This window comes from Barbus barbus (genome assembly GCF_936440315.1).
Source record: "Barbus barbus genome assembly, chromosome: 29".
Lineage (NCBI taxonomy): Eukaryota > Metazoa > Chordata > Actinopteri > Cypriniformes > Cyprinidae > Barbus > Barbus barbus.
The window spans coordinates 18,933,321-18,956,941 of NC_136757.1; the positions used below are offsets into that span (position 1 = coordinate 18,933,321).

Genomic DNA, 23,621 nt, shown 5'->3' on the forward strand with positions numbered 1-23,621 from the left:
CTTCCTTCTCATTCTGTACATCCCCTCCCTCCCTCTCTTTTCCATTACTACCTCTCTCTAGACTTCACCTAATTTAGGGTCTTTCAATTGCAGAGTTGATGCTTCACTCTTCATCTGTGTGATTCAGTGTGAGGATAATCTCACAGTGGGTAGTATTTCAAATTCAGCCTTTTTTCACATATTCATATCACATTGTCCATATTTAGTATTTATACGTTTTGTCTTGAGTTCTTTTGATGTCTGAGTCCAGTTCTCTTGACTGGCGTGAAAGCATTTTTCCAAACTCGGATGTTCCAAACCTTTTACTTTTCCATTTGATATTGTATGAAAACAATTCATCCTAATTTCCATAAGTTAATTTCAGTTTATGACACAGTTTTGTTGAAAAGTTTGGGGTTGGTAAGATTATTATTATTATTATTTTTTATTTTATTTTTTTTACCAAGGTTGCATTTATTTACTAAAATAAAATACAGTAAAATTGTGAAATACTTTTACAGTTTAAAATAACTGTTTTCTATTTTAATTTATTTAAAAATTTAATTTATTTCTGTGATTGTAAAGATGAATTTTCTGCTGCTGTTACTGCAATCTTCAGTGTCGCACAATCATCTATTTGAATTGGTGTTCAAGAAACGATTCTTTTTATGTCAGTGTTGACAACAGTTAGCTGCTTTATATTTTTTGAAGAAACCATTGTTTTTCAGGATCCACTGATGCATGCAAACTTCAAAAGAACTGCATTAAAATCTATTGCAACATCATAAATGTCTTTAATGCCACGTTTGATCAATTTTATGCATCCTTGATATATAAAAGTATTCATTCCTTACAGAACCCAAACCTTTGAATGGTAATGTAATCTACAAACTCTGATTGGAACAAATAAATCAAGTCAAGTTTGAAAGCTACTTTTTAGACTACTTACTCCATCCAAAGTTTTGGAAGTTACAACTGCATTTAAATTCAGGAGTGGCTCCCTTAAATTACCTTTTCATGTGTAATGAATACAGGAGTCTCTCCTGAATTTGATACTCATTTTTATGTCTTGCGGCAGTAAACAAAGCATGAATATCAGCAGAAACCTATTTGATTTTGGCTATTTTTTAAAGAGAGACATATTTACCCCTGGCAGTTGTTAGCAGACGTGTCAAGGCACATACTGTACAGAACCAAAGAGTCACTGTCTGGTTGCTTTTAATGAAAATTCTGTCATTATTTGAAAAGTGGACAGCTCTGTTTAGCTGCACTGTAATCAAACCGACCAGCATTTAATAGGCTCCTTTTAATCCTTATTATCGTCAAATCTTGCCATTGTCTTGGTTTTACTTCTTTTTTCTTTATTTAAAACAAAATTTCTTACACGGCTCCCTGGTAAGACCATATGACACATTCATCTCCGTTCTTTCTGAGAGTTTTTAAACAAAGACGCAAGACAGTTCTGCGTTAGTGATCCTAGAGTGTGCTGAGCTAAAGACTCGACACATCATGTGCAGGAAAGGCCTGGCATCATCCTCTCGCCATGACGGCGGCGAGAGCCAACAATGCATCGCCTTGTCCCTGCCACCCGCCACATGGCTAAGCCGTCCCTGAGGAATACGCCAGCCAAATATCTGAGAACACAATTTCATTCATCAGTATGCTGCTGTCTCTGCCGGCGAGGTGGAACAGGAGTTTCCTGACTACAACAGTTTCACTGTGTATTTATATTGACTTCAGTGTTTTTTCTGAGAGATTAACTAAATGAAAAAAAGGAGGACCGAATGATCTGTCAGACCTAATTGTATGTGTAGTTGTTTTGCTTTTTGTAATTCAATATTCCTTGACATAATCATTCTGGTGTCTTCTCAGCACTCCAGGCTCTCTGGCTCTGAAATGTATTATTAGTTTTGGATTTCCGTTGCCTCTCTGATGTCCTGTTTTATGAATTATGGATATTCAGCTGTCTGATGGCTGTGAAATTGCCGGCAGCCATCTGTAAAAAACATTTGATCTTTCACCTTGATTGGATTGCATTTATACACTTTTTTTGTGAGGACTCAGACATTTAATCAGTTTCTAATGATGAATTCGGTCTTAATTTTGGGATCTTTTGTTGACGTTCTAATTCTTCCTTCCGCTTATAAACACGAAGAGCTTAATTTCTGCCTCTGGCAATTTCCTATTTCTTGTAATTGTATTCTCATGTGGCAAAGTTTTGCTTGTTTGCTCTTTAAATTCAGTCTAACATTTATGTTCTTCAGACTGAGCCGCAATGTCGTGACTTTGATGTGGAATTCCTGTTAGTTATGTGCTACAGTGAATCTCATCTGCGGCTGCTTTGATTCGATTTTCTCTTTTGATGCTTTGCTCTGTCTTTCAGATGCTCTCTGCTACATTGTTTAAAATGGCATAGCAAGGGCTTCATATGTGTCTTGCAAAGATAATCAGACTTGAAATATAAGCCATGTGAAGAGGTACAGTGTTGTAACATGCATAACTTTTGATATCACTACAAAGGTTGTCTCATGTTCCATTGGAGTCTTTCATAGTGCTTGATGATCTGATTTTGTGTTTAAGACAAATTAAATAGTTTGATATGCTCAACTGAAGACTTTTGAAGATGTTTGTGTATGTAATATTTTCCCCCATCATTGTTTATTAAATTTATTTTGGTGTAGTTACCACATTTACCAGTAGGGGCTAAATGGGAGCATTATTTTTTTATCCATATTTAGGACTCCTGTAATGCTACTTTTACGTTAACCAAAATGCTTGTATTGTGAAATGTAGTGTTCTGTAATTCCCAGCTTGTTGTACAGAATTGGGAAGGTTTAGAATTTCAGAACAATTCTACAGTAGATTGTGCTTGGATGTTTTATTCAGTTGCTTTAAAGTGTGTTTGCAGCACAGTTCTGACTGAAGTTTGCTGCACGACTGGACTTAAGGATGGATACTTCATTTACTATTCTGCCTGCTCATCCCCTTCCCATCAGTCCTGCTGGCAGCCCCAATGTAGCATAGCGCACACCCGCTGACAGTTCTTCACACTGGGCTGCAGCTCACGGCAGCCTTGCACCCCTGCCCAAAGCCTCGCTCCAACCTTCACACCACCAGCCACTTTAATAGCTCAGCTTGTTACCAAAACCAGCAGTTATCATTGTGTTTCCAGAGCTGGCAGTGATTCCGCCCTGCTTTGATTTAATGTGTGGAAGCTGAGGGTAAAGGACGTTATGGTGTGTTTTATGATCATTGCTGACTTGGGTGCCATGTCATTGCTTTGTTACTGTCTGGGCACATTTGAGTTTTCTTCCATTTTAAAGAGTTACTTATGATGGCTTGTGTCCATAAGGTTTGTTCTGAGCAGTGTTGAAATCATATGCAATACCTCCGATTCATTTTACAACTGGAGTTCGGGGAATTTCATCATCGTGCTTTTAAAGACCACAGCTTCAGTTTATATCTGATTATGGTTTGATTTATTGTAATTGATTCTTGATATTCCATCTTGCTTGTTTCAAACATAAGTTCATATGCAAATAGTTTGAAAACTTCTTGACGTTTTGCTTTACAGTGTTTTAGTGACATTTTAACAACTACATTTCAATCTACCATTTACAGAGAATTATATTTCTGTCTTGTTTTGGCTCTGAATTACAATACTCTGTGTTACACTGTAGTTTGAAAGGCAGTATAAAATTCAAATTCAGTTTTCTAAAAGAATGTTATAGATCTTACTGTAAACAATTTATCTAAGCCTGTTTTTTTTTTTTTTGGTTTTTTCAACGTACAGAAATTAGCAATTTTTTACAGCAATTTTTTTTACCACGTACAGCAATTTGTTCCGTTTAATCGCGTCTACTGGTATATCGCCCACCCTAGTCTAGCTACTTCCATTTCAATGCAACATAAAATATTTAATTAATCTGGGCTTCTCTGAACCTTGTATATCCATGCCGTTTCTTGTTTCTCAGTCAATAGGCAGGAAATATAGCAATTCATGTATTATGTAAAAGACATAATTCTAATCAGAGTCATCTCCAGAGAGAGATTCCGCATCAATCTCCTCAAAAGCTCTTGCAGAGCGGAAAATGCTCCAGAATGAAATTGTGTTGACTCCAGTGAGAGGGGAGCTTGGGAGCTGACAAGAAGGATTCAGGGTAAATTATGTAGCAGCGATTTTTTTCCATCTTCAGCCCATGTTAGGTTGAACAAAAGCTGGGGAACTTCAGTTTAAATATCTGAACTGTTCTAAGGATTTGTAGGAAATGTCTCCTTAGTGGAAAATTGGCTATATGCCGAGTCTGCACCTTTATGAATAGAACGCTATTAGAAAGAAAGTGTTTCTTGGAGCCGGTGCTTTATTTAGAAATATGGTTAGCAGTTAATATCCGAGCATGTGCTATGTACCACTCCAGGTGTCAGTAATGGAAGAGTGCATATGAGTTCATTTTGCTTTAATGGCAGCACTTGAGCTGCATCAACTCCACAAGGCTGTTGATGATCATGTTCTTCAGCATGATTTGAGAATGAGCCAAAGAGCATCTTGCGCTTCAGTGGAAGCAAGAACATTTGACAATTTATTCAAAGGAGTTTACTTGATCAAGTTTATTTGATTAGTAATCTAGAAATTGCACAGAATCTTACATATTTCTTATTTTTTTATCTATTGATTTATTTTGTTGGTTTGTTTACATTATAATGTATATTTAAAAACAAAAAAAAGATTTTAAATCTTGCACTGAGGCCTAGACGTTGGCACACCATTTAAAAAAAAAGTGTTATAGTTCATTATATTATTACATGATATTTTTTATATTATATAATTTTTAATAATGCATCATGTATCATAAATGTATTTTATTTTATTTAAATAGTATTACATTTAAATATTTAAAATGTTGCTACTATTATATTTAAACAATAAAACATTAGTAATAGTCTTTAAATATATATCATTATATATAAATTAAATACTTCAGACAATTTCATTTCAAATCGTTATTTTAGTTTTCATCACTGTGATGATGTGCACTTGTCTGTGGTTGTGAAAGGAAATGACAGTGCGTTCTCTGAGAACCAAGTTCTTTTGAAAGATCATAATTGAGTTCATTTGTGACATTTGTTCTCAAGGCTGATAGTGCCATAGTGGGTCTGAGAGACTGAGGGACTGTTGTCCCTATCGCTAAAGGTGATTGTAAATCTCTCACTCTTTCTCTCTCTCTTTCACAGTGTCTCTCTCTCACCCTGTGAAGTGTGAAATACATCTCTGTGAGAGAGATAAAGCTCTTGTATTAACGCTCTTTTCTGAACAGGAGAGTATTTACCATACAGCCTATATATCACTGGCCAGATACATCAAACCTCAGAGGGAGGTGGGAGTGAGAGAAAGGGGGGCTGAATAATTCCTTCTCTCCCTCGCTCTTTTTCTATCATGATTAATTACGGTGAGCTGAGCCTGACCAGCTCATTTATTGATTGGCTTTAATGCCTGATCCCAAGGGATCAATAGCTAAGTCGAGAGGAGGCTCAGTTCTCCATCTTTTTTTTCTCTCATTCTCATTTTTATCAGTCATCTTTATTTTATTTCACTCTGTCTCTTTAGTTTGTGTTTATGTGTGTGCACGTGTACATATAGTGAGATAAAAGGTTGATGTATTTCTTATCTGTGTGATTATAGCTACTGATGTTAGATTCTGGAAAGTGTTTCTGGCAGCACAGATTTAAAATAAGAAATCACTCTATATATATATTGTGTTTAATATTTATAAATGCATTTTTTTATTTAAAATTTAAATATTAAATTTGTTATATATTTAAACGTTTAAATTGTCATTTCATGTCTTCTATACTTAAAGGGATAGTTCACCCAAAAATGAAAATTTTGCCATTAATTACTCCAAACCCGTAAGATCTTTGTTCATTTTCAGAACACAAATTAAGATATTTTTGATGAAATCTGAAAGCTTTCTGAAACTGCATAGACATTAACGCAACTGACACATTCAAGGCCCAGAAATGTAGTAAGGTAGTAAGCTACGAGAATACTTTTTGTGTGCAAAAAAAACAACAACAAAAATGACTTTTGAAGAAATTGTTGAACAAAGTCATTATTTTTGTTTTCTTTGCGCACAAACAGTATTCTCGTAGATTCATATCGTTACAATTGATCCACTGATGTCACATGGACTATTTTAACAATATCCTTACTACCTTTCTGGGCCTTGAACATGGTAATTGCGTTGCTGTATTTGCAGGGTTAGAAAGCTCTTGGATTTCATCAAAACAATCTCAATGTGTGTTCCGAAGATGAAGATGTCTTACAGGTTTGGAATGACATGAGGGTGATTAATTAGTGACAGAATTTTCATTTTTGGGTGAGTTGGGAATAGTGGAAAATAGTCCAAAAAAGAATGTCTAAATCTTGGTGTCTGCCAAGCAATCATGACTTTAACTTATCCATCCAACCAAATAAGTCATATTCAAAGAGCGACAGCCTGTTCTGATGACTTGAAACATCAGATGATGCTATTCGGGGACAAACTGAGAGCGAAATGTCTCTTACTCTGTTTCTTTCTCTCTCTATTTCGCTAGATGACATCCACAGCTGTGCCCAGAGCAGCGTTTATGCAGTGTGTGCGTTGGTGTGCTTGGAGTCTGTTTTCGGATCCTGGGGGCCCCGGAGAGAATGTGTGCCTCGACTTGCAGGGCGGTGCTCTCCCCAACCCTTGGGGAGTCATGGTCTACTCTGCAAGCACACAGCAGGTAATGATTGAACACATACAAACACACACTGGAATAATAGTAATATCACACGATGTGCCACTCCCATGCAGGCTGTTTTAGAGTCCTTATGCAATGCCTCTAATCAGAAGGTTGCAATTAAATTAATGGTGGCAGACTAATTATGTAATTATACATTAAGAGCATAGTGCTAAAAGAAATCTGACTCTATTGTGGCATTAATGGCACTGATTAAGGAAGACAAAATAAGAGCAGTTGGAGGATATCACTCGTAAGGACCACGTGTGGAGACTCAGGTAAGTTTTACAAGAGGTCAGCGGTCACGACTTTCACAAGGAGCGAGACTCAGGAGATACAATTCACACAGTCTTTAATGGAATCAAAAGCCAATAAGACATATAACACCGGACGCTGGAGACAAGGAAACACAGGGCTTAAGTACTGGGGAGTAAAGTAGATAATTAATCAAACACAGTTGAACCAAATGGAACTAAATGGGAACAGGAAATAGGAAGGACCAAATAAGGACATGGAGGGAGAAACTGGGTCACGGGGAGCACATAGGGAGTAAAACACAACACAAGACAGGAACACAGGTCTGACATAAGTCATCTAAGACTTAATTCATTTTTTTCACAAAACATTTTTAGTTGGTTATTTTGCATATTGATTGTAGAATAAACATTTATTTTATCTAAAGTTTGGGGTCAGTCGACTGGTAGTAATTTTTTTAATATTATGAACAAATATTATTACAATTTAAAATAACTTTTTTATATATATTTTAAAAGGTAAATAATTCCTTTACTGGCAAAGCTGTATTTTTAGTAGTCAAGAAACATTTTCCACTATTATTATCAGTGTTGGAAACAGTTGCGCTACTTAATTTTTTTTTTTTTTGGAATCGGTGATACTTTTTTCAGAATTCTTAGAAAGTAAAAAAAAAAAAAACTGTATTTATTTAAAATAGAAATGTTTTGTGATATGAATATGAATGTTTCTTTTGATCAATTCAATGTATTATTGCTGAATAAAATAGTTATATAAAATCTTACTGACTCCAAACTTTTGAAGTGTAGTGCATATATTTGTTTATTGTAGATCTGTTGAAGTCATTGGCATCTGCATGCCAAACTTCCTTTTGCAGTAATTCTTCAGCGTCACACAGATTGTTTTTTTTCGGTTATGAGCTGAATGAGAAGCCTTACAAACGTGTGACAAAATGTGCCAAGTGGAAAATGCTGCGTGATTGAGCAGAAAGGTTCAATTTGGTTGCTTTTTCTTGATGCATTTTTACTCTCAGAATAAAGCTGTTAATATTAATTATAATTATAATTAATTGTGGAAAACTAAGAAAAAAAAACACAATAGATTTAGCTATTATGAAAAATAATACCATACTGCAATCATTGAATCAGACATCTGAAAGGGGTAGTTCACCCCAAAATATTTTGTCATAATTTACTCACCCTCATGTCATTCCAAACCTGTATGAGTTACTTTCTTATGTTGAACCTAAAAGAAGATATTTTGAAGAATGCTGGTAATCAAAGAGTTGTTGGTCCCCATTGACTTTCATAGGGACCAACAACTGTTTGGTTCTTCAAAATATCTTCTTTTGTTTTCAACATAAGGAAGAAAATACAGGCTTGGAACAACATAAGGGTGAGTAAATTATGACAAAATGTTCATTTTGGGTGAACAATTCCTTTAACGTGCACTTGTAAGGTTTGCGCATCCTTTTGGTTCATTCTGAAACCTGATGTCATTTATTTCTGATCTTACCTCGGCATTTTAAAACTCTGTTGTTATTGTACATTTCCTTGTAATTATACTAATTTGAAAAAGGCACTTTATGTCAAAAAAGTTGCAGACAACTGAGACCTACTAGACCCCAACAACTAGATTTTAATGTGCGGCTTATTTCGGCACTCACGTCCTTGGTCTAATCAGTCCTGAATGACATTATTACATGATGTTCTTCATTAGCTGACAATAACCCAGGCATCCTCTTTGTACAAAGTCTCCCCTTATTCTTGAACATTTCCTAGTCTAAGGCCATTTTAACTCAACAAAGTGTCCAAGTTGTCCTCTAACCTCTAGAATCATCATTACTCTTTCATTAGCCTGTTATCCGTCTCTTCTTTATTTTACTGATGTCATATTAAAGTCGATTAACATGATTAGGAAATTGTGGGCTGCAGTTCTTGTGGCTCTTTCACCATGGCAACTTTCCCAGGCCCTAGTTACACTAAATGCTTCATCAGTGGTGATGAATAAGTTTAGATTGAATGTGTGAGGGTTTCACACTCTAGGTCACAACACCTGCTTGTTTGGGTTTGTAAAGACCAATTACGTTGAGCTGAAAGGTTTTATATTTGTCATATAGTAGCATAGAGGTGATTTGAAGGTCAAGTGTGTGATTTCTGTTCATCTGCTATTGGTCAGATAAACACACAGTCCTGTCAAACACACTCCAAAAGTTGAGCCAGTTTTGCTATGATAGGGAGCAAGGTTTTGAAACTTTGGGGGAAAATAAATCTTCAAATGGCTTATTTAGAATTGGTACAGAAGAAAGTATTTAAATAGTAAAGAATGACACACTTTGGCTTTAATTAGGGATGGAAAAAAATGTTACGGCTAGACAAAACTAGGTTGAGCAGTTGAGAGAAATAACACAAAGTACTCAACATCTGGTAAACATTCATGAATACACTCCCTTGAAAGAAAATTTAGCAATTTTCTCGCAGACAAATTCGGGGAAATGTGTCATCAAGTTCAAGTTTTCATCTAGTGTGGAAGGAGCTTCTTGCAGCACGGCATTGAAAGTGAGCCCCCGGGAAGCATCGCCACCTAAGAAGTTACTTTCAGCATCCCAAGGTGAGACAGGGTTTATTGTTGTTTTTCTGCTCGGATGTGAGACCTTTCATTTCTACCTTGTGCTGATTTACAAGGCTGTGATGCTCTATCCAGAGAGATAATCAAAGAGTTGACACAGAAATTAAACACCACTCTCAGCAGAAGGTCTGTCTTCAGTGCTGCTACATATCCAGCCAATTGTCTTGCATTAGTCATCGAAATACAGGCTTTTTAAAGTGTTTTACAAGAATATGCTTAATATTTTTACTGACTATTGCATAGGAAACTCAGATGCAAAGACCAGGAGACTAGTGTATCTTATTGAGTCATCAAAGTCCGACTAGGGATCTGTACATTGCGCTTAGAGACAAAGCACCTGGGAGACGAACTTTGCTTAATAGAATTATTATTCTGATACAATGTACTTCCCTTTAGTTTATTCATTTGATGTTATCTGAGGACAGATCTTAAAAAGATTTTTAAATGTGAAATTCCAGTGTGCAGTGTAAATAGGCATCTAAAGTTCTGGGTCACTAAGTTTTGTTGATTGAGTTGTTGTCAAACAGTCCTTTGGAGTACCATACCTGTGCATCTCATGATGTACAAAACAGTTTGTTTTCTGTCTTTATTAAGATAGGAGGTTAACAACAGGAAGATCTCCCAAAAGTTTGTTAGATTCTTCGTCAGCTAGAAAGTATTACTTCCATTCAACAAGGATGCATTAAATTGATCAAAAGTGACAGTAATGTATATTTTATAAAGTTAGAAAAGGTTTCTATTAAAAATAAACACTGTTTTTGAACTTTCTATTCTTAAAAGATTCCTGAAAAATAAATGTATCATGGTTTCCACAAACATATGTATTTTCAACATTGGTAATAATAAGATCATGTGAGTAATGGCTGCTGAAAATGCGTTCACAAGTATTAAAATGTATTAAAGTAGAAAGCAGTTATTTTTCATTGACTATGGGCCAGATTTACTAAACAGGGAAAATTAGCACGAAAGCACAATTCCAAAACAGTGCTGATATGCGTGGAAATTTCTGCGGGTGATTTACTGACGACAACGCGAATTAAAGAACCCAGACGCAACATCTTATTTCCATAATGACCCATGCAATCTACCAAGCGCAGCACAAATTAGCGTATGGATATGTTTGGATTCGGATAATGTGTTCTTCTGGCATTCCTAGCTACAACAAGTGCAGCCATTTCATGTGCAATATAGTTTAAGACATGGTTTTTTGGGCGGTAAATAATGGCGCAATTACCAGTAATTTGACGAGCGCAAACTCTCCTCCCATGCATCTGAAAGGGAAACTCCTACAAATGCATATTCGATTAGGTCTGTCCACGCCTTTTCAGCGCTAATTCTTCACTGGGCGTCTTTAGTAAATCCTGAGAGTACAATTTTAACGCCAAAAGATGGTTTGCGCTGGTGAAAGCTGTTAGTAAATCTGGCCTTAATAGACTTATTTTAAATATATGTTTTCAATAAATATATTTAAACATATTTGAATAAATCTTTTTGTCTTTGCCTGTTAAAGTTGGCAAGTAATCTACTGTTTTCCCATAACCAAAATTATTAATAATTAATTTGACATTTTTGTTACGAATTGTTGTGGATCTGATCCTGAATAGTTTGAGAAAGAATTGTCATGCCCAAATGAATCACCCTTGATATGTTGGGGGGAAATAATTACAAAATGAATGACTACTAATTACTTTTCCGTCACAATCTTTGCCTTCCAATTAAAAGGGAGTTTTTGCATATCTCGCATTTCACAGTTTCAGATAGCGATCAGCTCCTGGTGGGTGAGATGTTTGGAGGTTGAGGGTCTGACCCACCAGCACGACTTCTGTAGTGCTGTGCGGGTGAAATGTGCTCCGGTCAATTTGAATGTCCCAGGTTTTGCCAAGTCATATAGTCAGGGGCAGAATGAAAGAAGACAGTAGCATATGCTTGCTGTCTTCTTCTTTCACTCTTGCTTCTTTTAACTCCTCCTCACTTGAGCTCTACCTTCTTGGGCAAAGAGGGATGAAGCTTCTGGCCTGAGGGCCAGGCACTCGGCCAAGTCTCTCTCTCTCTTTTCTAAGACATGGACTCCCAGCATGCATGAATCTTCAAACACCTTACCATCTCTCTATCGCTACTTATGTCTCTGAGATTTCTTCATTAATATTGATAGATAACCTACAGCTAGTGCCATTGGTTGAGTCATGGTTGGTTGGTCAGGATGTAATATTTTGATACTATTCTAATATTTTGATACTAACTGGGTCATAGTTGTCTCTGGTATTTTAATATAAAATCAACATGCTTGGCTTTAAATGCTTAAAAACAAATCTGTTAATATTTCATGAACTACCTTATAAACTTTCCCCATCTCTCACAGCAGAAATGTTCATTGTTTGGATGCCTTCTGACTGTCAAAGAGCCGGAGAGCAAGAGAAGAGTGTGAAACGCAGGCAGCGATGATCAGAATGTGTTCATTTCTCTCTTTGATGTTGGTTGTTCTATCTACTACCGATGAATGCTGATCAAACACAAAAATATCGCCTGTGATTTTGCCCTTTAGCCAATCGTGCGCAGTATTTACCAATGCATGATTCATAATGAATGTGTAGTTGTGAGAACATCCATGCATATTTATGAGAGCGCTTTTCGTAGTGCACATGTCAGCAGTTCGATTAGCCTGTGTGAATCACCGCCGATGTGGCAGCCTGTCCGTCCGCATTATGCAGGAAGTCAATCAAGAGTTGATTGGTTCTGTCTCCGGAGAGCTCGTTTCTGAGACTAAATACTTCGAAGTAGCTGATGCTGCCGATCAAACTGTAAATATGTGTGTGTCAATTTTTTAGATTGTTTTTTAACTGAGTTTTTTCTGAGTGTAGTGAGCTGCCTGAAAGAGAGCAAGATGTGTGGTAATTGGTCATCACTTGTCTTTCTCTCCATTGTTCTGTCATATCAGGATTAATGGGAAGAAATATATTGCATTTTGGAGTTTCTCCAAAAACCTCCCAAAATTTGATTAAAAAGGTGTGAGTGAAAGTTACACATGAGGAAATAAGAGGGCGCGAAGAAAGGAGAGGAAGTGTAAATGAGAGGGAGGGTGTAAGATGGTTAGAAAGAGAGAGAGAAAGTGTGTTGGATGGGATGATGAGTTCACACATGTAGCAGTAACAGATTGAGCATCAGACGGAGGCATTACTGTGAGACATGTTATCACCCAACAGTGTGGTCACCTTCACTCAGCAAGGAAACACTGCCACACATGCAGACACATCTCTGGATGTCCTCATCGACAGTACCAGCAACTGTACCTGATGTGCAATCGTGTAGAGAGGATGTTATTTTAGTGTCTCATTTCATTTCAGAATATTTAAACATTTTATAACTTAAGTATCCATACTAGGATAGATACCTTACTAGATTTTTTTTTTTTTTTACAAATTAATACTATTCAGCAAGGGTGCCTTAAATTGATCAAAAATGACATTTATAAAGCTACAAATTATTTTTATTTAAAACAAATTATGTTCTTTTAAACTTTTTATTCATCAAAAAATACAGAATACTGACAATTATTACAGTTTCCACCAAAATATTCATCAGCAGAACCATTTTCAAAATTGATGAGAAATGTTTCTTCAGCACATAATCAGCATATGAGAATGATTTCTGAAGGATCACGTGACACTGAAGACTGCAGTAATGACTTGTGAAAATTCAACTTTGCCATCATTAGAATCAATAAAATTGTAAAATATGTTGAAAAGTTCTTATAAATTATAAAAAATATTTTTTATTCTAATAAACGTGAGCATAAGAGACTTCTTCAAAAATGCTAAAATCTTACCAACCCCAAACCTTTTAAATGGCAGTAGCACAGGTGGCCCATTGTGGATGTATTGTAATTTTTTGATACTAATACAATTTCAAGATGAAATGTGTAATTTTTTCATGTTGCATGTAATAATGCTTTCAGTAATATTAAAATACTGAGCTTACAGAAAGTTAGTGAGGGAGAGTTTTACTCATGAACATGTCATTGTATGACTTTTAAATGAGCTTTAAAAATTGCACAAAAAGCACATTAAAAGTATCATGAAAGTCGATGTGCGCTATATTGCACCTACATTGTTATCTGCATGTTTTTTTCTTTTCATTTCAAAGCAGCAGCATATGAATCTGTTTTTTTGCATTTAAAAAAAATGCATCCTCTGGGTCAAGCAGGTTAATTAGTCTCTTGTCACGTCCCTCTGATTCTCAGACAGGTTAATCATTAATGTTCCCTTCACAAACTCAAAAAAATCACCAGGCAAGTTTGATATCTGTTGTTCCAGACAGGGAGGTGAAATCCAACTTACAAAGCACACCAGGGTGGCTGAGAGGATGTTCTCCTTAAATAAAAATCCATCCAGAACATTTACTCAGTCAGGGTTTTTGGGAAGTCACAATAGCCTGAAGCGCAAACCCCCTCCAGCCCATTAACCAGGGGTTTTACACTAAATGGATGGACACATCAAGGGTCTGACATTCAATAAAAAGCCAAAACATTAGAATGCTATTCCTTGTAGCTCCTATATTAAAGCAGATAGGGGCTTTTTTGATTTTGAGTGTTTGATCTTGTCATTTTACATTATTGACACACTATTTTCCTATTTTGATATTGTGCAGTTGCTTTGACACAATTTGTATTGTTAAAAGCGCTATATAAATAAAGGTGACTTGACTTGACTTTTGGCTTCACCCTTAATTTTAAAGGAGAATTGATTAATGTACACTTATTTGTTCGCCCATGTCCCATAAGCACAGATGGTTTAGCACATTCTGTTAGAGTTACATCACTTCTGTTGGTGTCAAATCCCAAGCGCCCAATTTCAGACTCTCACAGGATTTCACACTTGTCAGGCGCTTATTTTATAAAAATCAGTTACCAAAAACAAGAGTGAGTCATAAAAAGTGTCTGGTTTAACATAAGGCAGCTTATGGCCTTCTCATCCAAGCATCTGGTAATTGTGTTTGAAGAGGTTTAGATCAGATAAAGGAGCACAAATGCGCAGGATTCACTACAGATGAGAATCTGTCATTCAGTTTCCTGATACTTTGGCCCTGTTTACACCCACTGTTAACATCCGTCTCGGGTGATTCGATCACAGTTGGTCAGACGAGATGATTGGCAGTTACATCTGGCAGTAACATGTGTCTCTTGTGACCAATAAGGATGCGTTAAATTGATCAGTAAAGATATCGACAGTAAAGATATTGACAGAAAAAGATATGGACAGGCCGATTAAATTGTATGTGACACACGGAGCTGTGTAGATTACTTACAAATTGTAATCCGTTGCTGATAACCAATGTCAGAGAACCGTGAACATGCTAATTTGATATTTAATTATTAAAATATTTATTTTAAAATCTCAGGGGTACTTCAAGTAAATATTTCAGGTGAAAGAGGATCAGATGAGAAAAAAAGTTTGTGAATTCATAAATTTGTGCATTTTAATGTGTTTGAAAAACAAAAGTCTTCTAAAGACACAGAAATACATGGTTAAATAACCTGTGAACATAATAAAAATGAATGTGTTCATCAGCAGTTATTCATCTGCAATATGAATCACTTCTTAAACCTGAAATCAATTTTGTAAATCAAATGGTCAGATGCTATGTCGCCACCTGAGTAATGACTGGTCTTTGTGTGAATGTCTACAAAACTGGAAGACTTTCTGGGTATATATAAGCAGTAGGCTATTTTAGAAAGAAACATTTAAAAGATGAAAAAGAGGAATTAGGGAGCATCAAAAAATTATGAATAATGTATTGCTATTGTGTAAATAAACATGTAATCCATAAAAAGTAACTGTAGCCTGATTACTAGTATTTTAAAATGTTATTTAATCTAATTGCAAGTACTTCATTTTGGAATTTGATTATGTAATCCAGATTACATGTAATCAGTTACTACTTGGCTCTGGTGAGACATAACTATATGAAGTGGTCATAAGCATTTTAAATGACATCTGAATCTTGTTTAAATGATCAGACTGCACAACTCTTTCAATTCCTTTTAAAGGCTGATGTTAATTCTGGGTATAAACCAGGTCTCTGTGTGAGGTCATTCATAGTGGCGTATAGAGCTGACCTCATTATCTGACCGAGGGAATGATGTTCTGTTCACTGTGACTCTAACCTCATCTCTCGCCCAGCCCATGCCCTTTCTACCGCTGCCAGGCTTACGTGACAAATGTGATTCATTCGGTGGGTCATTCAGGCTGTCTTTACACCATGAATGCAAATGAGCATGGGCCAGATAGCCTGAGGCCCTGTCACAAATGCCACCCTGAGCCTTAGCAGTCCTCAGAGTCCACATTTCGCTGACGTAATGCTGTGTAAACTGAAATAGTAATACACTGTGAACAAATGTGACAACTTATGGTCTTATGGACAATGCATAGCCATTGTAAGTCTAAGCATGTGATGAAAAAGAGAAAAAAGTGTGTCATTTGCATGGTTCTAAGTTTTTATTTTTAACCATGAAACATTTAATAATCCTTAGCTATTGTCATTGGTGTTACTTAGCAGCTCAACTTAACCTATGACATTAATTAACAGTTTGAAACCTGTCGTGAGGGACATACTTCAGTTTTTGCAAATATAAACAATTGAGGAGGGAATGAGTGTTTAAAGTGCTCTAATTTTAATTTTATATACTTGAATTTCAGACGAACGCATCTTGGAGCCAACGGCTTCGGCGCTGCAGTCTCCACGCGGCCCAGCGGTAAGTCACTCGAAATCATCACACGCTAAAATTCTCCTGCGCTCTCCCAGGGTGCAGTTTGTTTCTGTGTCACCAGAATGGCAGCGGTTTTAGAACAAACTCTGCTGTATCACGACTGTGATGTTGTAACGTGTCTGAGAATCTGCGCTGGACAGAATCAGAACGGTTCTGCTGACCCGAGCACACGGGCGCCGCTTTCTGTGAGTTACGGCAGAATTGCAGCATGAAAGCTTGAGAAGTTTTAGGGAGAGTTTGCAAACTGAAGAAAGAGTATTGAAGACCAGGATGGAGAATGTACTACTATTCTTCAGATACCACACTGTGTTCAGTTTCACTTCCCACAGCAACTCAAGAGGCTCACGACCTCTTTTCAGCTGCTGATCTACGAGGTGTACAAATATATAGGGCCCTATGATTTCCCCGATGCAGAAAACGCGGACGGGATCTCGGAATCCAGTCATAAAAACGGAATTTACTGCTCTTCTGTGTTAGCCGCATACCGGATGCGCTGTTTTCGTTCAAATCAAAGCGTACACATATACATAGAAGACGTATCCGGTGCGGTTGACACAGAAGAGCGTACGCAGTTTTCCGTCCAGCGAATATTCTCCAAAATGGCACTACGTTGACGTAGAGGAGCCGAACTGTTGAATAAAGTCGCTATTGAGGAGGGAATGAGCCTGGTTTCTCCCAAGGTTTTTTTTCTCCATTCTGTCACAGAGGGAGTTTTGGTTCCTTGCCGCTGTCTCCTCTGGCTTGCTCAGTTGGGGACACTTAATTTCTAGTGATTATCGTCAATTTGATTTCACAGATACTATTTAAACTAAACTGATCTAGACAATGACATCTCTGAATTCAATAATGAAATGCCTTAACTGAAAATGTAGTGTTTAATGTTATTTTTATACATTACTGACACTCTATCCTCCAATTTGATACTGTTAACTGCTTTGACACAATCTGTATTGTTAAAAGCGCTATATAAATAAAGGTGACTTGACTTGACTATTTTTGTTTTCTTTGCATACAGAAAGTATTCTCATAGCTTCGTAAAATTATGGTTGAACCCCTGATGTCACATGGATTATTTTATCTCCTTGCTACGTTTCTGGTCCTTGATCATGTAAGTACCCTTGCTATGTATGGAGGGTCTGAGAGCTCTCAGATTCCATCAAAAATATCTTAATTTGTGTTTCGAAGATGAACGGAGGTCTCACGAGTTTGAAACGACAACGTCTTGCAGATTTTGGTTTCAGTCTGCCAAAAGAATCAGAGTTAAACTGAACAGGACTGGACACCCCTGATTTTAAAGGATAAGTTTTGATTTGATTTAATTTGGTTCAGTGCAATTTGATTCAATTTGATTTAGCACAGTTTTGCTTTGATTTGATTTTGAGTCTATACAATATGAGTTGATTTTATTTAATACAATTGTAATTTTTATTAGATTTTAATTTTGATTTGATTTGATCCAGTCTTAATTCAATTTGACGTGATTTGATTGAGATTTTTATTTGATTTTATTTAAGTTCTAATTTGATTTTAATCTGTTTTGCTTTGGTTAGTTTTAATGCAATTCCAAGTGATTTCTTTCAGATTTGATTTGATTTTTTTTATTTAATTCAATGTGATTTGATTTGATTAAGTTTTGATTTTGGTTTGATTTTATATCGATTTGATTTGATTTGATTTTGTTTCTGAATTGAGCTACACTTGTCATGCTGTATTTTTTTCATTGACTAAAAAGATCTGGCTCATACCAATTATTTGTTTGTGAATTGGATTACACTGGTTGTTTCAGTTGTGCATGGAACCAGCAAAGTTAATTTTTTTGGCCATCACTTTGCAGAACACAGTCTTTATTTGTATTACAGCCAGCACAGACTGCAACCTTAAATTTTCATTTCAGTGCAGTGAATCAAAAATATCAAAAATCAAAAATATCTCCACTACCCAAGACTGCCCCAATTGAAATGTCATGTGTGTAAAAAAATGTGTTTCTAAAGAGATCTAAAAATCTCCACTGATGGGGCTGACTGAATATGAAGTTAAAATTGAGAGAAAAACAAGCTTAGCGATAGACAAACTGCAGTTATATATGCAGTTAGGTCTTTATTTGCACTTTAATGGCTGGATGAACTACCTCCATTTTCAGATGGTGTATTGCACGTTTCCCTGTCAGTAAAAAAAGATTTTGTTGGCTCACAAACACAAATGTGTTGAATCCAAATTGCTCAGACTTTCTCTCCCTTCAGTGAAGCCTGATTTAACATTTCAGCAAAACAAAAGAAAACAAAGCAGATGCTGTCAGACCTTAAGGACCCTTTAAAATATCCAGTGACACTTCCTAGGCTCCACAGCGTAGAAGGGTGGATCTGGTCCACATCGATTGTGGTACGGCACTAATTTAGAGGGACGCCAATTTGGAAAGGTGGATTCAAGTGTTTTTTTTTTCAGCGACCCTGCTGCCTGTGTTTGTTCTATAAAGCTTGAGTCCCTCACTTGGTCTGAAAAGCCTGTCAAGGCTATGGCACATCTCTCTGATTAATGGGCTACTCTGTCTCATTCTCAAATTTTTTCTCTCTTTCACTCACACTTCGAATCAGAGTGGCAAGCACAGACTGGTTTAGTCATTCTACATCTTACGAACCATGCTTTGTTGTCTAATATCAACCACAGAGTGGGTTTAATAAATGTTTCACATGCATTTAATGTGATGTGTTTGATTTTAAATGAATATATCACAACTGTTCCATAATCCGGTAGGCTTTCTTCTGCGGGCAGCATTTTAAGGCATCATTGTGTGGCATCATACTTGCTCCCAAAGTCAAGGCTGGAAAACATTTGAAAAATTCTATGGCAGTGTCACATGTATTCTTCATGGAGAAGGTTATAGTATTGCGACAAACACAATAAAAAGCACATTTGGATGTGATGTTCAGGTGTACAGTACCTTATTGCATTTCTGACTTATGGTGCTTTAATGCACAAGTTCTGAATAATGCCGCCAGCTATCCTCACATCCCATACACTTTATTTCAGAGTTAGTGGGTTAAAATGCTTGCCTTGAATGCATGCACTCATCCTCTATTTATAGTTAATGCTTTTTAAAAATAGCCTTTGTCTTTCTCTCTATCTGTTTCTCCCTCTCTTTCAGACACCGCTATGCCTCCATTATTGATTTTATGTTTTTTAGTATGCATGAAAGTGAGTGTATATCAAACAAGAGCTGGCTTTGTGAATATCGACGTGCATGATTTTTATTCCAACCTTGTGCCTTTTTTGTTGGCACTGTATCTGTCAGTAGTTCTGCTGTCATGTGGATCTGTCTTTCTTTCCTCTCCCTCTGTTTTCTTATTTCTCTTCTTTAGTGATAGGTGTAATAACTCATTGTAGTGAGAGTCATTTGTTTTTTGTGTCTGTTGTCTGACGAGGATCACAAATATTGTTGCTATTCATCAGGGCAGCACGATACTGATATCAGCACAATGTAAACCAGGGATTCCCAGCAAATATATATATATATATATATATATATACAGCGATGTGAAAAAGTGTTGGCCCCCTTCCTGATTTTTAATTTTTTTGCATGTTTGTCACCCTTTAATGTTTCAGATCATCAAACAAATTTAAATATTAATCAAAGATAACACAAGTAAACACAACATGCAGTTTTTAAATGAAGGGTTTTTTTATGAAGGGAAAACAAAATCCAAACCCACATGGCCCTGTGTTGCACCCCCCCCCCCCACCCCCCGTTAAACCATAACTGTGGTTTATCACACCTGAGTTCAGTTTCTCTAGCCACACCCAGGCCCGATTACTGCCACACCTTTTCGCAATCAAGAAATCACTTCAATAGGACCTGACTGACAAAGTGAAGTAGACCAAAACATCCTCAAAAGCTACACAGCATGTTGAGATCCAAAGAAATTCAGGAACAAATGAGAAAGAAAGTAATTGAGATCTATCAGTCTGGAAAAGGTTATAAAGCCATTTCTAAAGCTTTGGGACTCCAGCGAACCACAGTGAGAGCCATTATCCACAAATGGCAAAAACATGGAACAGTGGTGAACCTTCCCAGGAGTGGCCAGCCGACCAAAATTACCCCAAGAGTGCAGCGACGACTCATCCAAGAGGTCACAAAAGACCCCACAACAACATCTAACGAACTGCCTGTTCATTGTTCATGACTCCACCATAAGAAAGAGACTGGGCAAAAATGGCCTGTACGGCAGAGTTCCAAGACGAAAACCGCTGCTGAGCAAAAAGAACATAAGGCTCGTCTCAGTTTTGCCAGAAAACATCTTGATGATCCCCAAGACTTTTGGGAAAATACTCTGTGGACTGACGAGACAAAAGTTGAACTTTTTGGAAGGTGTGTGTCCCATTACATCTGGCGTAAAAGTAACACAGCATTTCAGAAAAAGAACATCATACCAACAGTAAAATATGGTGGTGGTAATGTGATGGTCTGGGGCTGTTTTGCTGCTTCAGGACCTGGAAGACTTGCTGTGATAAATGGAACCATGAATTCAGCTGTCTACCAAAAAATCCTGAAGGACAATGTCCGGCCATCTGTTCGTGACCTCAAGCTGAAGCAAACTTGGGTTCTGCAGCAGGACAATGATCCAAAACACACCAGCAAATCCACCTCTGAATGGCTGAAGAAAAACAAAATGAAGACTTTGGAGTGGCCTAGTCAAAGTCCTGACCTGAATCCTATTGAGATTCTGTGGCATGACCTTAAAAAGGCGGTTCATGCTCGAAAACCCTCCAATGTGGCTGAATTATAACAATTCTGCCAAGATGAGTGGGCCAAAATTCCTCCACAGCGCTGTAACAGACTCATTGCAAGTTATCGCAAACGCGATAATTGCAGTTGTTGCTGCTAAGGGTGGCCCAACCAGTTAGTAGGTTTAGGGGGCAAGCACTTTTTCACACAGGGCCATGTGGGTTTGGATTTTGTTTTCCTTTCATAATAAAAAACTTCATTCAAAAACTGCATGTTGTGTTTACTTGTGTTATCTTTGATTAATATTTAAATTTGTTTGATGATCTGAAACATTAAAGTGTGACACACATGCAAAAAAAAGAAAAAAGAGGAAGGGGGCCAGCACTTTTTAATACCATTGTGTGTGTGTGTGTATATATATATATATATATATATATATATATATATATATATATATATATATATATATATATATATATATATATATATATATATATATATATATCTGTTATGCAGTTAGTTGATCAGTCAGTTCTGGGCTGTGTGAGTTTTAAGGCTTGCTGTAGTCATGCGTTTAGACATTATTGAGGTCAGTAGAGAAATGCTTTTAGGGTCTACTGGCTGCCAGTGATTTAGGCTGTATTGGAGGCAGTTGAGTCATGAGTTTAATACCACTGACCCCATCACAGTCATCCACTTCTGTGCTACACAGATCACATCACACAGCCTGTGAATCCATCCAATCCTTTCTTAAGGGCAGAGAGGTGCTTTACATCAGCAATTGATGCATGCTAAAGTACAGATCTCTGAGCATTAGCACTGGAGGAAGTCTTTCAAACAGTAATATCTGACTAAATCTGATTAAAAGCGGCACAGTTACATCACCACAGCTTTAATGTCTTCATTTAGATAAGTATCAGAGTGCTTTTTATGATTATGATATGATGTGTTATTGCTTGCTGTAATACAGGGATGCAAACTTGTGACCTTTCTCTGAGTTTGGATCGCTTATAACTTTGAAATTGCAACAAGCCAATCATCTCCCAAATTTGTAATGAGAATCGTTTATAATAATAAACGCTAAAATAAAAGCTCTATGGTTTAACATTTGAAAGCAAAGGAATATGTTTGACAGAAAAGAATATTAGTATTGTAATTTTACTGTTGTTCTGTAAAGTAAATTTATGATTATTACTTATGTATAGTTTAATCTTTTGTTCCAGTACATAGTTATTACTGTATTTTTTCATTACTATATTTTATATGATTTATTAAAATAAAATAAAAATATTTGAACAACAACGACAACATTATTATTAGAGTAATATTGAATTAGGTCCATAAAAACAACAGGGTGAATAATAATAAAAAAAAGTTACAAAATTGTTTTAAAACTGTTAACACATTTTCTTCTGGGGGCTTGAAAAACACAAGATATTAACTTTTTTGAGGAAGAAGAAGAATTTATGTTTTCACAACAAAGACAGTTTGCACATATATTTGTCTTTGTTCTACTAAAATTAAGAGTAAAACAGACTAAAATCAATAAACATGTCAAGTCAAAATACTGGAAATTTAAAAGATATTTTTATCCAAAGAGAAAAACTCTAGATTAAAAACTGCAGATTAGAAACTCAGCAGATGAAATTAGTAATATCAGACTCTCAAAGAGGCAGAAATCGATGACTGCGTCAGAAAGTGCTTGAGTGTATTGATGTTGATGTATAATGTTACTTTTGACAATAGAGACTCAAATTAGGAGCATGAGGCAAACAGTAACGGTGAAAAGCTCAAAGTGAAGAAAGAGAAATTAGGTCTTGTATGAAAACATGTGCATAGCAGCACCCAAAGCTGGATCTGTCACATTTATACCTAAACAGGTTTCTAATTTCATCCTGCTTTTGTGTTGGCTGGATGTTGGCTTTAAGTAGATGCCATCTACGGGGGATTGCCATACCGCCAGATGCTTCCGCCCGTTGTTTTGTACGATAAATATGTATTAAATGTTTTTCTTTCTTTCCTTTTTCTGGATCTGTTGTTCAGCTGTCTCTCTCTCAGCTGGTTGCGACTTCACGCTACCCGACCATGAGCCACACGGTGGGGTCTCCATGGCAACAACAGCTCCCCTCTTTGCTTTCTCCCTCCCCGATGGCATCGGCCCACCAGCTGTCACATGTCGTAAGTTTTCCACCCACATACGCACACACACTCACCCAACACAAACACACAAATTTATATATGCTCTTTTAAAACAAAGCACAGAGATACATTCATGCAAAGGAATAAAACACCTACACTCAAAACATAATATGGCATAGAAAAAATGCACATGCATTACCTCAATATACAGACACCTGTACACCACAAAAACCACACCAAACCTGTTGAGAGCAGCATTAAGGAATTCCATACTAAAATTAGTTTTTTTTTTTTTTAATGTTAGAACTGCAATTGTTCAATACCATTTTGGCAAAAAAAACTTTGTATCAAACTGCAGAACTTCTATGAGCACCATTA

At 36.6% G+C, this 23,621-nt stretch overlaps 1 protein-coding gene and 1 pseudogene across 2 annotated transcripts in view; one reads left to right on the forward strand and one right to left on the reverse strand.

Annotated features, from left to right (window-relative positions):
• LOC306849709 (uncharacterized protein) overlaps positions 1-23,621 on the reverse strand; it is a 919,849-nt gene that overhangs the window by 351,171 nt on the left and 545,057 nt on the right. The gene's annotated exons all lie outside the window — the stretch shown is intronic.
• Positions 1-23,621, forward strand: part of LOC306849102 (nephrocystin-4-like) — a 179,726-nt pseudogene that overhangs the window by 102,087 nt on the left and 54,018 nt on the right. Inside the window, exons 9-12 of the transcript in view lie at positions 6,574-6,744; positions 9,474-9,603; positions 16,314-16,369; positions 23,148-23,282. The product of the transcript in view is annotated as a nephrocystin-4-like (transcript). The remainder of the gene's footprint in view (positions 1-6,573; positions 6,745-9,473; positions 9,604-16,313; positions 16,370-23,147; positions 23,283-23,621) is intronic.